The 15,171-nt window shown below is 39.7% G+C and overlaps 1 protein-coding gene across 1 annotated transcript in view; it reads left to right on the top strand.

Annotated features, from left to right (window-relative positions):
• Nucleotides 1-15,171, top strand: part of LOC122729965 (C-C chemokine receptor type 5-like) — a 54,140-nt gene that overhangs the window by 244 nt on the left and 38,725 nt on the right. The gene's annotated exons all lie outside the window — the stretch shown is intronic.

Here is a 15,171-nt window from a genome sequence, read left to right as displayed (position 1 = left end):
GGCCTCTTCTGATTTCCAGACCCACACCTTCAACTGCTTAGATAGTTACAGAGATAGATACATCTCTGCCAGGATACCTTACCACTTCTAACTAAGAATATCCAAGGCAGAGTTCATTATCTTTCCCAGAAAAACCCCTCCTCCTCCTGACTTCTCTCTTTATCTATAGTGCCACCATTCACCTAGTATCCCATGTTCATAACCGGAGAGTTGACTTTAACCCTCCTCTTCCCTTATAACTCACATCTAGTCACTTATCAATTTGGGGTAACAGCCCAACTCCACAGCATACTCACCTATTCCAATTGTCCCTCCCAGAACCACAAGCTGATCCAAGTCATCCTCTAGCACTGACAGAAGTGCCTGCTATTTGCCAAATAGGGGAAGGGAATATTTGAAGAGGAGGTGGAGTTTCTGGAGTACAAATGAAGGGGTCTTTATAGATCCACACAAGGTGGAGGTACACTGGATCCCTTCTAGAAATGATCTATAGTGATTTTTCTACTTCATAAGGCAATCTTGCCCATTTATTTAGAAGCTCTCCATCTCGATGCTCTCTTTGTATTTGCATACCCAGTACCTACCATAGTGGCTGGCACATAGTAGGCACTCAGCTAAATGTTTTTTGATTGGTTTATTGATGGAAGTAGGAAATCAATTGTAGGGCTTCAAGATAGGGTTTGGTGTCTCTGGGTGAATTTGCCAATGTAATAACTACTATACATAATGTGCATACAAATGGAGGAGTGTATAAACAAATGAGTGTCTGTGTTCGGATGCCTCTACTTTTACTTTGTTATTAAATCTTTGAAAAGCAAAATTCCAGGGCAATTAGTGATTTGTCCTAATTTGGTCTTATATACTTAGCTGCATTGCCCAATTTCTGTCTTTGTTGATTTAACTTTCACGTATAGAATGAATCGTAGAAGGAAAATATCAGATGGCAGTAAGATTAGCATGAGGCTATTTTAATAGGCCACACACAAAATGATAAGAGCATGAACTTAAGTATCACCATTTTAAGTATTTTGCTCCAAAGTGAATGGACAACCCCTTATGATTTTCAAGTAGCATTATATGACCATATCTAAGTATGGGAACTGCATCTATGCTTCTATTGTTGGAGGGAACTCTTTTTTTTGTTTGTTTTTTGGGGTGTTTTTGCTGGGCAATGGGGGTTAAGTGACTTGCCCATCGTCACACAGCTAGTAAGTGTCAAGTGTCTGAGGCCAGATTTGAACTCAGGTCCTCCTGAATCCAGGGCTGGTGCTTTATCCACTGTGCCATCTAGCTGCCCCCGTGGAGGGAACTCTTAAGTAGGGAAACTGTCTCTACGAGTTCAGGTACCACAACTTAGAGATGTCTTACAAATGCTGCAAACGTTTCTGGAATTTGTAGTCTTAGAGAGTGGAGTAGAACAGTGAGAGGTTAAATGATATTGCACTTAGTCATGTCAGAGGCATTAGGTGAATCCAGGTCTTCTTGGGTCCAAGGATAAGAAAGAAAGAGAGAGAAAGAGACAGACAGAGAGAAAGACAGAGAAAGAGAGACTGAGAAAGACAGAGAGAGAAGTTGTTGTTGTTGTTGTTTGTCCTTCATTCTCAAACAGGACCATGACATCAGGTGATATCATGACTCACTTGGATTTAAGTGAGGCAGGGCTGTGCAAGGTCACCAACCTGACTCTCTCCTCCAGAGCCATCTGGGTCCAGTGACAAGATATATATCAGGCTAACTAGAGATGGCCCCAGATGTTTTGAGACAATCAGAGTTAAGTGACTTGCCCAGGGTCACACAGCTAGTAAGTGTCTGAGGTGAGATTTGAAGTCAGGTCCTCCTCACACCAGTTCTCTATCCACTGCACCACCTAGCTGCCCTAACATAGAGACACACACAGAATAGGAGATAGATAGATGATAGATAGATAGATAGATAGATAGATAGATAGATAGATAGATAGATAGATAGATAGATAGATAGATAGATAGATATGTAGGTAGGGAGAGAGAGAGAGATTTGTGGGAAATTAGTCTGGAAATAGTAGGATGGATGAAATGGAGAGAGTACATGGAGAAAGTAGAAAGGCCTGTTAGAAAGCTATTGTATTCATTCAAAAGGGTAAAAATGGTGAGTTGTATAAGGGCAGTAACAATGTAGCATGGGCTTGACAGGACTTGGCAACTGACTGGAAGTTAGGGAGACAAAAATGTCACAGAGAATACCAAGGTCATGAACATAAGAGATGGGATACTAGAAAAAAGTCATCTGAATTTGATAAGTAGAAGTTCATCAGTAACATCAAGAGAGCACTTTCAGTAAATTGGTGGGTAGAGAGCAAGAGATTCCTAAACTGAGGTCCACAGACTCTAGAGGGATCTGAGACCCTTCCTCTATCTGTGGCATCATACTGCCTTTCAAATAGAGTAAAATACTCTCATTTATGTAACCTTTGAAGGTTTTCCAAAGACTTTCCTCATATTAGTCCTGAGAGGTAAATCAGGTAAATAATGCTCTCTGTTACTATGGCATTCCCCAATTGAGAAATGGCCAAAGGATATGAACAGGCAGTTTTCTGATGAAGAAATCAAAGCTATCTATTGCCATGTGAAAAAATGCTCTAAATCATTATTAATTAGAGAAATGCAAATTAACACAACTCTGAGGTACCACCTCACACCGATAAGATTGGCTAATATGACAAAAAAAGGAAAATAATAAATGTTGGAGAAGCTGTGGAAAAATTGGAACAATAATGCATTGTTGGTGGAGCTATGAACTGATCCAACCATTCTGGAAAGCAATTTGGAACTATACCCAAAGGGCCATGGGACTGTTTATACCCTTTGACCCAGTGGTACCACTGCTAGGTCTGTATCCCAAGAGATCATAGAGGAGGGAAAAGGACCCACATGTACAAAAATATTTATAGCAGCTCTCTTTGTGGTAGCAAAGAATTGGAAATTGAAGGAGTGACCATCAATTGGGGAATGGCTAAACAACTTGTGGTATATGAATGTAATGGAATTTTATTGTGCTGTAAGAAACAATGAGCAGGAGGAGTTCAGAGAAACCTGGAAGGACTTACATGAACTGATGCTAACTGAGAGGAGTAGAACCAGGGGAACATTGTACACAGTAACAGCAACATTGTGTGATGAACAATGGTGATAGACTTGGCTCTTCTCAGCAGTGCAATGATCCAGAACAATTTCAAAGAACTCATGATAGAAAATGTTCTCAACATCCAGAAAAAAGAACTGTGGATTCTGAATGCAGATTGAACCATACTGTTTCTATTTTGGGGCTGTTTTTTTCCTTCTTTTTTGAGGTTTTTCCCTTGTGCTCTGATTCTTCTTTCACAACATGACTAATGCAGAAATATGTTTAATGTGATTGTACATATATAACCTATATAAGACAGCTTTCCATCTTGGGGATGAGGGAGAGAAGGGAGGGTGGGAGAAAAATTTGGAACTAAGAATCCTATGAAAACAAATGTTGAAAATTATCCTTACATGTAACTAGAAAATAATAAAATACTTTTATTAAAAAATAATTCTCTTTATTTTACAAATAAGAAACTTAGGCTTTGAACAGTCATAATCACAAAGCTAGTAAATGTCTGAGATGAAATATACAGCCAGGTCCTCTGTTCCAGGTCCAACCCTCTATCTACCTCTATAAATACACACAATTTATGCTAGATTCAACAATAATGACAGAATATGTCAGTACCCACATGAATCAGCTTTTAGGCATCTGTCAAAACCCTGGGTTGATTAAGGATTGTATTCCTTCTCCTGGGTGAAAAGCATAGGTCCCAATCTATTTTATCTCCATGCGAGAAAATAATTATTAATAATGGATTAATAATGGAAACTTAGTTTAGTTGCTCTCTTTCCCCCTCACCCCAGAAAGTTCAGTGCCTGGGATGAGCCCAGAGGAACAAAGGGAATGCAGACTGATTCTTTTGTTTGGCTAGGGAAAGAAGCACACCTAGACTTCAGAATTTGTCCTCTTTGTATACTCTCTAGACCACCCTCAAGTCATGTCAATCAGTGGAACCAAATGATGCTATAACCAATTAGCTTAGATCAATGTATGGTGACCCGCCTCTACCAAAAGAGGATAAAAAGCGTTGACCACAAGAACTTCTCTCTCTCTCTCTCTCTCTCTCTCTCTCTCTCTCTCTGTCCTCACCTTCTGGGCTCAAAATGCTGTCTCTTAGGGTTATATAATTATTTTAGGCCTGTAGGCTAGTGGTGAAGCTAGGGAGACATGTGGTCAATACTTTGCTAATATGTAATATTAATTAATAATAAATACTAACAAAACAGGTGCAATAGCCATTAATATATAAATAAAAATAATTTTAGAAAGTACAGCTTAGCAACAATAATTTAGAAAACACAATTTGGCAACCACCATGTGTATTTTGAGTCCAGAAACTTCTGATCTTGATCTCCAAATCATCTGGGTGAGAAATTCTGTGTTTGTCTACCTCCATTTTGTTATATGACTGTCTCTTAAGTTTTCATATGCCTCTTTATGCCTGTTTCTGTCTAAGTGTTTGGGGAATTTCACTCTCAAACTGTCTGATTTAACTTTCTAAGTGCAGATAGGGAGATAAGGAAAAAGAAAAAAAAAGAAAAAAGCCTTTTGACCAGCTATACCTGGATACCAAGAAACAGTCCCCCTTCCCCTTATTTTTTTTTTTGAACAGGGTTTAAGACGCTGAGCTCTTAGAATCTGAAGGTCACACCTTGATGAGATAAGGAAATGAGAACTAAACCACTTCAGTGTTGATCATTAGTTGAAAAGGATAATTTTTCACACAAAGCTAGATCAACAATGAGATTAAAGTTTTGTTTTCACAAGAATTCCCACACCCCAATATTATTTATGGTTGTTGGTGATCTTGGCCCTTTTGGGGGGGGGGCGAAGAAGAAATCTAGTTGTAAATGTTTTCAAGAGCTGACCAAGGGATTCCTAACCCATTTGGGAATTTAGTTATAGGCTCATTAGAGCTTCAGCTGGTGCTGAAAAGCCACTAGAACAATCTGATCATTTTACAGATGAGGAAACTGAGGCACAGGGAGGCTAAATGAGTTACTCAAGTTCTCACACGTAATAAGCACTCATGTATTCTATCTCAAGGGACAACACAAACTTTTCCATACAAAAAATAATTTAGGTTAATTTTTATTTACAGAAATAAATACATGCCATGCAACATTTGGGTGGCTGTCAGGAATTCTAGGGTGTAGGTAAGAGAGTATATGAAATCAAACAATAATAATACTATTATTATTAATCAAATAATAAATAGTAGTAACTCAAAAAACGTGGGGATCCTCAGTCATTTTGCAAAGTTGTGTTGTGGGTAGATAGTTGAAGAGCCTGATAGAGTTTGGAATTTGGTGTTGTGGTGTTGCTCAAACTTGGTTAAGTGTATCTTTCTATGTCACAGGTCTGAACAATGTCAATAATAACTGGCATTTATATAACACTTTATATATGTACAGAACACATCTCTATTGGTTCCTTTATGCAGTCATTCAGTATAGAAAGAGGGAATCATGAAGAGTTGACAAACTCAAGTGAGGGTAAGTATGTCAGGACTTACTCTAGTACTGGGCAATTTCTTGATGTCCTACTTCATAAATTTGTAATATATTCTTAGTTCTGGGGCATGTGGTGGATGGTGCTCACAAGAAATAGAAACTCCTTGATGTGTTAGAGGACCTTAATATTCAGGAGAATAATAAGACCCTACAGTTTGCTAATTAGTCAGAGCTCTAGTGAGGCATCTAGGTGATGCTGTAGTGCACAGAGTACTGAACCTGGAGTCAGGAAGACTCCAGGAGTCCAAATCCAGCCTCAGACATTGACTAGCTGTGTGACTGTGGACAAGTCACTTAATCTGTCTGCCTCAGTTTCTTCATCTGTAAAATGGTGATAATAATAGCATCTACCTCTGAAAGTTATTGCGAAGAATAAATGAGATAATAATAGAGTACTAAGAACAGTACCTGACACATAGTAAGAGCTATATAAGATTAGCTATTATTGTTGTTGTTGTCGTCATTGTCATCATCGTTATTAAGTGATGAGTTTGGCATCACAAAAACCTGAATTTAAATTCAGTATCAGATACTGTCTAGTTGTATGACCCTGGACAGATTACTTAACCTTTGTCTCTCAGTTTCCTGATGAGAATAGCACCCACCTTATAGGGCTGTAAGGATCAACAGTGCCTGGCACTTTTATTTCTCAAATATATAAAAAACTGGGCCAAATTTATAAAAATAAGAGCCATTCCCCAGTGAATAAATGGTCAAAGGGTAAGAACAGGAAGTTTTCAGAAGAAGTCACATAAAAATGCTCAAAATCATTATTGATTAGAGAATTGAAAATTAAAACAACTCTGAGGTACTGCCTCATACCAATCAGATTAGCTAACATAATTTTAAAAAAGGAAAGAAAGAAAATGATGAATGCCAGTAAAGACGTAGAAAAATAAGGATGCTAATGCACTGCTGGTGGAGTTGTGAACTGGTCTGACCATTCTGGAGAAGCATTTGGAACCATGCCCAAAGGGCAGGGTCACACAGTTGCTAAAGTGTCTGAGATCAGATTTGGACTCAGGTCTTCCTGACTCCAGGACCAACACTCTATCTAATGCACCACCTAGCTGCCTATAACATAGAAACTCTAATAAGCATATAAAAGGAATAGGCTTTAAATTGTAAGTTGTGGCAAATTTTTTATCTTATATCCCCATCCTATGCTCTTCCTCGTGTTTTTTTTTTTTAAGTGAGGCAATTGGGGTTAAGTGACTTGTCCAGGGTCACACAGTAAGGGTCAAATGTCTGAGGCCAGATTTGAAATCAGGTCCTCCTGACTCCAGGGCCAGTGCTCTATCCACTGCGCCACCTAGCTGCCCCTCTTCCTCCTGTTTTTGATAGGGTAATAGGAAGAAAGTTGTTAATTAGGAAATTCTCCCATTAAGGAAGTAAATCCCAGGAGGGTTCCAACTAATCCCAAACATATCACTACAATATACCTGCTACCCCTATGCTTTCAGATTTCAGCAGTGACTGGCCGGCCTCTGGTCCACTGACAGTCACTGCCTTGGATCTTCCCTACTCTCTTTAGATGCAGTGTCTTCTGCCCCTAGCTACTCGTTGAGTGATAACAATCTGTCAACCCTCTGTTCCCTAGTTGGTCAGGCAAAATGGTGCCCAATTCAGCATGATCACAGTGGTTTCTATGGAGAACAGTGGTATCAAACTCAAATAGAAACAGGGACCACTAAACCATATATAAGGATCCTCTCAGGCAGTACATTGACTTAGAAAGCCACACATTAACATTATGCTCTTTTGTATTTTTATTTATTTTCTTAAGTATTTCCCAATTATATTTTAATCTGAAGGCTGATCTCAGGAATGTTCAACACTTCTGACTTAGAAAAACCACACATTTATAGATTTCTTTTTTAAAATAAATGTTTGCTGTTGTTCAGTTCTTTTTGTGACCCTATTTGGAGTTCTCTTGGCAAAAATACCAGAGTGGTTTGCCATTTTCTTCTTCAGCTCATTTTACAGATGAGGAAACTGAGGCAAACAGGGTGAAGTGACTTGCCCAGGGTCACATAGCTAGAAAGTATTTAATGCATCAACACATTAAAATCAGATAGAGGGGGCAGCTAGGTGGCGAAGTAGATAGAACACTGGCTCTGGATTCAAGAGTACCTGAGTTCAAATCTGGCCTCAGACCCTTGATAATTACTAGCTGTGTGATCCTGTGCAAGTCACTTAACCCTCATTGCCCCGCCAAAAAAAAATCAGATAGAAAGTACATTTGCTTACATTGTGAATACTGTGGACCACATGCTAGATTGTGTATATGTGTGTGTGTGTGTGTATTTGTATGAGTGTATGTATGTATGCCATGTTTGATACCTCTGATATAGAAGACCTTCACTCTTTGGAGACACCAAGAACTGCAATCAATTAGAGCTGAGGGTGCACACACTCTCCAGCCTTTGGTACCCAAGAATAAGCACAAGCAATAGCTGTAAACTTCAGTAGTCCTGACAACTCATTGGCCCCTGGAAAGGGCATTACAGATGATTGGGCCTATGAGTGGCTACTGCATTTGCAGCTTAGGATAGACAATCAGTCAAAAGAAGAAAGGAAGGAAGGAAGGGATGAAGGAAGGGAGGGAGGAAAAGAAAGAGGGAGAGAGAAGGAATAAGAGAGAGAGAGAGAGAGAGAGAGAGAGAGAGAGAGAGAGAGAGAGAGAGAGAGAGAGAGAGAACAAATGAATTCAGGTCCAGATAGGCAATGAAGTTTGCCAATACTCCAGAGTTAAGGTTACATCAGGCTAAAATGGGAACTGGCAATCAGAATGGGAGTAAAATTTCAGAAACCATACTGAAGAAAACCTACAATGAGGGAATTAGCAAAAACAAAGACTGTTACTTTCAGTTCATTAGGGGCAAAAAAGACACAGGAACTGAAACTGCAAAGAACTGCCAGGGCATAGAGGACTGATTTGAGGGCTCCTCATCCCTCTCTGCTTTCCTTTCTCACCCCTTCAGGGCCCTTCTGCCTCATTTCTAACCTAGAATCCCAACTGCTATAGAATAAATGCTCACTGTTTTGGTCCAAGCCAAGAGGGTACAAAGCAATCAAATTGTGTGGTTTTTCTTGTTTCAGTTCCTTGTTTCATCCTAAGCCAACATGGAAAATAGACCCCAGATGTGGTGCCAAGCAACATGATGCAATGGAGAAAGCACCAGGTTTCAAGCCAGAAGACCTGCCTTGGAATCTTGGTTCTCTACTGCTTTCTCCCTGTGTGACCTTGGAGGAGAACTCATCATACCCCTCTGGGTTTCAGTTTGCTCATCTATAAAATGAGGAGACGGGGCCTAGATGACCTCAAAGAGCTTTTTCTAGTTGATTAGTAAATATTTTTGGAGCACGTAAGTGCCCAGGACTGTGCTTTGGGCTCTATGAATTAGAAGGGAAATATAAGACCCAATTACTGCCTTCAAGGAACTGGAAGAGGAGCATAGAGTAAAAGAGTGGACTTGGAATGAAGAAGACTTGCATTCAAATCTGACCTCTGAAATTACGAGCCATGGGACCAGGGGCAAGTCATCCCTTCTATGAAACTCACTTTCTTCACCTCTAAAAAGGCAATCGAAAACACCTGTAGCCCCTACCTCACCTCACAGGGTTGTTATATAGACAGCACAAAGCATGTGTGTGTACTTGTTGGTATCCTAGGTGATACTGAGGTGCTATATTAGCCACTCACACCAACTTGTGTCCTGCCTTCCTTAAACCCACAGGAAGACAGGGTGTCACTTAAAAAAAATTTGTTTATTCACTTTAAACTTAAATACAAAACAACAAAAGGAAAAAAAAAGACATTTCCATGTACACAGAAGAACATAAGAGAGAATTCAATATAAAACATTAAATTTCTATTTGAAACTGTTTACATTTTTTGGAAAACCTACGTAAGAAATACTAAACATTGTCTTCAAAGCTACCTAGCTTCTCTATGCTTCCTTCTAAGTTTTCTTTTGTCCTCTGCTGTGCTTATTTTATTTTTTTCTCCCTCCCCACCACACCCTAGAGAAAGTTACAATTAAACACACACAATTAAACACACACACGTAAACTTCATTTATATGTATATATACATATCTATATACATGTGTATGTATGTAGGTGTGTATATATACATATAAAAGACCATATATCCACATTTCTATTTTGTCGGTTCTTTCTCTGGAGGTAAATAGCATCTTCCTTCACAGGCCCAGGTCTTTCCATGCATTTCTAAAATCAACCAGCTCATTATTTCTTTTATTACCGTAGTATTATTCCATCACAATTATATATGATAACTTGTTTGGCCATTCCCTAATTAAAGAACAGCTATCATTTTAGCCAATCTGATATGTATAAAATTATATCTCAAAGTTGTTTTAATTTGCATTTCTCTAATCAATAATGATTTAGAGGGTTGTTGGTTTTTTTTTCCTTTGACTATATGTAGCTTTGATTTCTTTTTGACCATGTAGCAACTGCGGCATGACTTGTATTCTTATAAATCTGACAAAGTTCTTTATATAGTTGAGAAATGAGACCTTTATTCGAGAGATTGTCTATGAAAATTTTTTTCCTCAATTTTCTGCTTCCCTTCTAATCTTGGCTACATTGTTTTTATTTGTACAAGAACCTTTTAATTTAATGTAATCAAAATTAGCCATTTTATACCTTGCAATCTCTTGTTTCTTCATATATTATTCCCCTCCTTATGAGTCTGATAAGTAATATGTTCCATGTTCTTCTGATTTTCTTGTGATATCTCCCTTTATATTTAGGTCATATATCCATTTTGACCTTATCTTGGTATATGGTTTAATTCTTTTTTTTTTTTTTTTTGCGGGGCAATGAGGGTTAAGTGACTTGCCCAGGGTCACACAGCTAGTAAGTGTCAAGTGTCTGAGGCCGGATTTGAACTCAGGTACTCCTGAATCCAGGGCCGGTGCTTTATCCATTGCGCCACCTATCCACCCCCACATGGTTTAATTCTATACCCAATTTCTACCAGACTGCTTCCAAGTTTTCCCAACAATTTTGACCAAATAATGAATTCTTTATATTTGTCAAACACAAGGTTACAATAGTCCTTGACCACTGTGTGTGTAGTATGTCTACTCTATTCCACTGATATAACTTTGTATTTCTTAGCCAGTACCATATAGTTTTCCTATTTATTGCTTTATAATATAGTTTAAGGTCTTAACTGCTGAATCTCCATCCTTTACATTTTTTTTCATTAGTTTCTTTGAAATTTTTGCCCTTTTGTTCTTCCAAATGAATTCTGTCATCATTCTTTCTAGGTAAAATAACTTTTTAGTAATTTAAATTGGGATAGCATTAAATAAATAGATTAGTTAGGTAAAATTATCATTTTTATTATATTGGCTTCATCTACCCATGAACAATTATTTCTCCGATTACTTAAGTCTGACTTTATTTGTATAAAGTGTTTTATATTTACATTCATGAAGTTAGAGTGTTACTTTATAATGTCAACAACCAAATAATGTTTAGAATTTTCCTACTGGGTGGCACTATATTTGTCCCACCAGCATTGTGGTCTCATTAAGGTGTCTTTGATGAATACACAAGAGTCTAGCGGGTCTCATATATAAAAGCTCAGTTTGGCCAGGGGAATGACCTCAAAAAAGCAAGAGAAGGAACCCTCATTTATTAGGTACTGAATTACAACATTGAGATGATATAAAATTATGTGGCACAGTGAATAGAGTGCTGGGCCTGGAGTTAGGAAGACCCGAGTTCAAATCCAACCTCAGACTAGCTGTGTGACCCTGGGCAAGTCATTTCACCCTGTTTGCCTCAGTTTCCTCATCTGTAAAGTGAGGTGGAGAAGGAAATGGCAAACCACTCCAGTATCTCTGGCAAGAAAACACAGTTCAGGAAGAGTTAGACACAGCTAAAAGGACTGAACAACAAGAAGTAGTAGGCCAGGTCTAAAATAGGCTAGTCTGATACCTCAGGTTTGAGACTGAAATGGAATGAGACATTTGTATAACATCTTGTAGTTAACAGAGGGGTGTTGACATCACCATAGCAAAGGTATTTAAAACAGGGAAAGAATATATCATTCATTCAGTTAAGTTTAATTGTCCTGTGCTGGTGTTGGTCAGGCTGGTGGTCTGCTGGCTCCTGAAGGGGGAGCTAAGTGAGGACCCTGCCCATAGCTTTTGCATCAAGAAGTCATGCCGACAGGCCATACCTTTAATCCCCTGAGCCAATCAAGTTGTGATAATAATTTCAATACCTTGTAGGATAAAACTAGCCTAGCCTGCAGAGGGCAGGACCTTGGGCTAGTGTTCCCACCACACTTAGAATGATAAAAACATACAAGAATATACAACTCTAGAAGCCCCATCCCCTCACTTGAAAGTTTCCTGGCTCATCACAGAGACAAGCAGCTTTTCTTGATCTTTTTTTGCTTCTTACGTCACCATGTATCCCTCCCCCTCTCCCTCCCTGAAAGTCATCCTATGTGACAAATAGTATTTTTTTTAGAGAGAAAAAAGTCAATACAAGTGATTGATACATTGAAAAAGTATGAAAGCACATGCAATATGTAAGACCTGTTGACCTCCTGCCTCCAGAAAGGGGTACATAGGGAGCAGAAACAACGAAATAATATTTTTAAAGTGCTTAGCAGGGCAGGTAGGTGGTGCAGTGGATAGAGCACCGGCCCTGGAGTCAGGAGGACCTGATTTCAAATCTGGCCTCAGACATTTGACCCTTACTGTGTGACCCTGGACAAGTCACTTAACCCCAATTGCCTCTCAAAAAAAAAAAAGGGAAAGAAAAGTGCTTAGCACAGTGCCCAGTTTTTATCAGTTCCCCAGCATTGTAGGCAACGCAAAGGAAGCATCTCTTTCACCTGTGTGTCAGTAGTGCTATATAAATGCTTATTCCCTCCCTCACCCCACCCTGTTATGAAATATCGTAGAGGGGACTCTTGTTTAGCTGTTGAAACGTCTCCTACCTTTGAAATTCTGTGATTCGGTGAAGAGGCTTTGGGGGCCAAGAATGACAAACAGACTCAAGTTGCTCCTTTCTTTGATTTAGCCTACGGATTATGGTATGTGAAGGAAAGTGACATGCTATGCCTCATAAGATAACAATATTATGTTTATGGGTTAGAAAGGAAACTGAATGAAAATGGAGCCACAGGAGATAATGGAGAGCTACCGTGACCCAGTCTTCAATCAGAGTGGTGATTTAATCTTAGCTGATGTTATTGATAACTAGCTAGAAGCAAAGCAGAGGAAATCAGACGCGAAAGTAATGGAGATCGAGGCAGAAGTTCCAGGTACAGGGAAGGAGATCTCAAAGTGGGAGCAGAATAGACCTTAACACCTTGGTGATAGAATTTTAGTGGCAAATTAAGGCATCTCGGGCTCCAAAAGATCTCCCCTCTCGGCCTGCACTAATAAGGGACTTATGTCTTCAAATAGTTTTCTAAGAAAGTAAAAATAGAAGGATGGAGATTCAGTAAATCGAATTATTCCCGTTCCATTTAGACTAACAATAATACACTTTGATTTAACCAAGTGAGAACATTTCTCAATTAAATGAACCACAGGCTTAGACTAAACATGAAAAAGGTTTGACCAGTTGAGACGTCCGCGAAAGCCACTGGATAATCTGGAGTGACATTGCCCTTTGCACAGGAAATGTGTTCAGATTGATGGAGTAAACTTGGTCCCATATTAGGAGCCATTTTTAAAACGGCAAGGGCAGCCATAGTACACAGAGCGCTGGGCCTGGAGTCACGAAGACTCATCTTCATGAGTGCAAATCTGGCCTCAGATACTTCCTAGCTGTGTGACCCTGAGCAAGTCACTTAGCCCTGTTGGCCTGAATTTCCTCATCCATCAAATGGGCTGGAGAAGGAAATGACAAAACCACTCTAGTATCTTTGCCAGGAAAACCCCAAATGGGGTGATGAAGAGTCAGATGTGACTGAAACAACCGAACAACAACAAAAATAGCAAACAAGTTCAGAACATTTGGATGAGCTTTTTTGTTTGTTTGTTTGTTTTGTTGTGGTGGTGGTGGGCTTGGGGGGGGGCAATAAGGGTTAAGTGACTTGCCCAGGGTCCCACAGCTAGTAAGTGTCAAGTGTCTGAGGCTGGATTTGAACTCAGGTCCTCCTGAATCCAGGGCCAGTGCTTTATCCACTGCGCCACCTAGCTGCCCCATGGATCTGAACTTTTGGTAACTTAGTGGCAGAAACTTTCAGCCAACCTCCTGGGAAGGAATCTCTTTGGGAGCTGGGGATTGGGTGGGGGAGGGGAGAGTGCCTTGGACTCCTCCTGCGTTTGATTAGAGGAGAGCCTTGGGAAAGTCAAGGGTCTGCACTCTTTCACCAGTTCCCCAGCAGTGTAGGCAATGCAAAGGAAGCCTCCTCTTTCACCTGCGCATCGATAGAACAACAGCAGGTGATGCAAAGTTTACACTGGGGGCAGAGGACAAACTAGACACACCAAGGGACAGCACCTTCTGGACTCTACAAGGAGTCCAAGAAAAAACTTAGAAGGAACCTCTCCACAGCCACAACAAAGTGATTTCTAGGAGCAGTGAGTTAGCCCGTTGGCATATATGCCCTAGAAGCATGAACCCATTTTACCCTGGGCTCTATGTATTAGTGAGAGAACATGTCACAGACTTTTGGGAGGATGTTTTTGCATCATCCCTTCTTACTATACCACTTTATAGCAAGTATCCTTAAAGGCTAATTAAGTCTGATGAACTAATTAATCATAACTGATATTGATGGGGAAGGGAAGCACACTGTGGGGAGTTTATAAGTTAAAGCATTAGATAGGTGCCCCTAGCTCTCCAGTCTGTTCTTAGACTCTGGGAAGACAAAGTAGCCACCTACTGTGGACCCAGCCTGAAAAATACTAATAGGGATTTGGGAGTGTGAGCTCTTGTCCGGGGTTTCTTAAACTTTTCCCCTTTTCACCTGAGAAATTTTTATGTGACCCCGGGTATATGGGTATATAAATAGATATACATAACCTTTGACCAAGTTTTTCATGACCCCCCATATTCAGTTTAAGAATTTTCATAATTTTACAGTTTAATAAGCTTTGCTCTAGACCATGCACTACACAAATCCTTGGAAGGAACTGATGCTATTAATGGAGATGCCCTCAGCCTAGCATCAGAACTCCAACTGCACTTTTGGCTCTGTAAACACTTTCTTTATCTTGCTACAAACAGCTTTCCCACACGTACAGGCCCAGTCCTAGAACCACTTTCTTTCTGGGTAGAAGGAATAAAACCGGAAGGAAGTTTTCAAGTTCAACTTAGTGGGACTTAATTTTTGCCTGCAGGCACCTTTGAAACCTGGCTCTGCACTCCGTTGCTAGGATTCTCATTTCCTTTTTTTTTTTTTTTTTTTTTTTTTTTTGCGGGGCAATGGGGGTTAAGTGACTTGCCCAGGGTCACACAGCTAGTAAGTGTCAAGTGTCTGAGGCTGGATTTGAACTCAGGTACTCCTGAATCCAGGGCCGGTGCTTTATCC

The sequence above is a fragment of the Dromiciops gliroides genome, chromosome 5, assembly GCF_019393635.1.
Source record: "Dromiciops gliroides isolate mDroGli1 chromosome 5, mDroGli1.pri, whole genome shotgun sequence".
NCBI lineage: Eukaryota > Metazoa > Chordata > Mammalia > Microbiotheria > Microbiotheriidae > Dromiciops > Dromiciops gliroides.
This window is presented reverse-complemented; position numbering and strand designations above follow the sequence as displayed.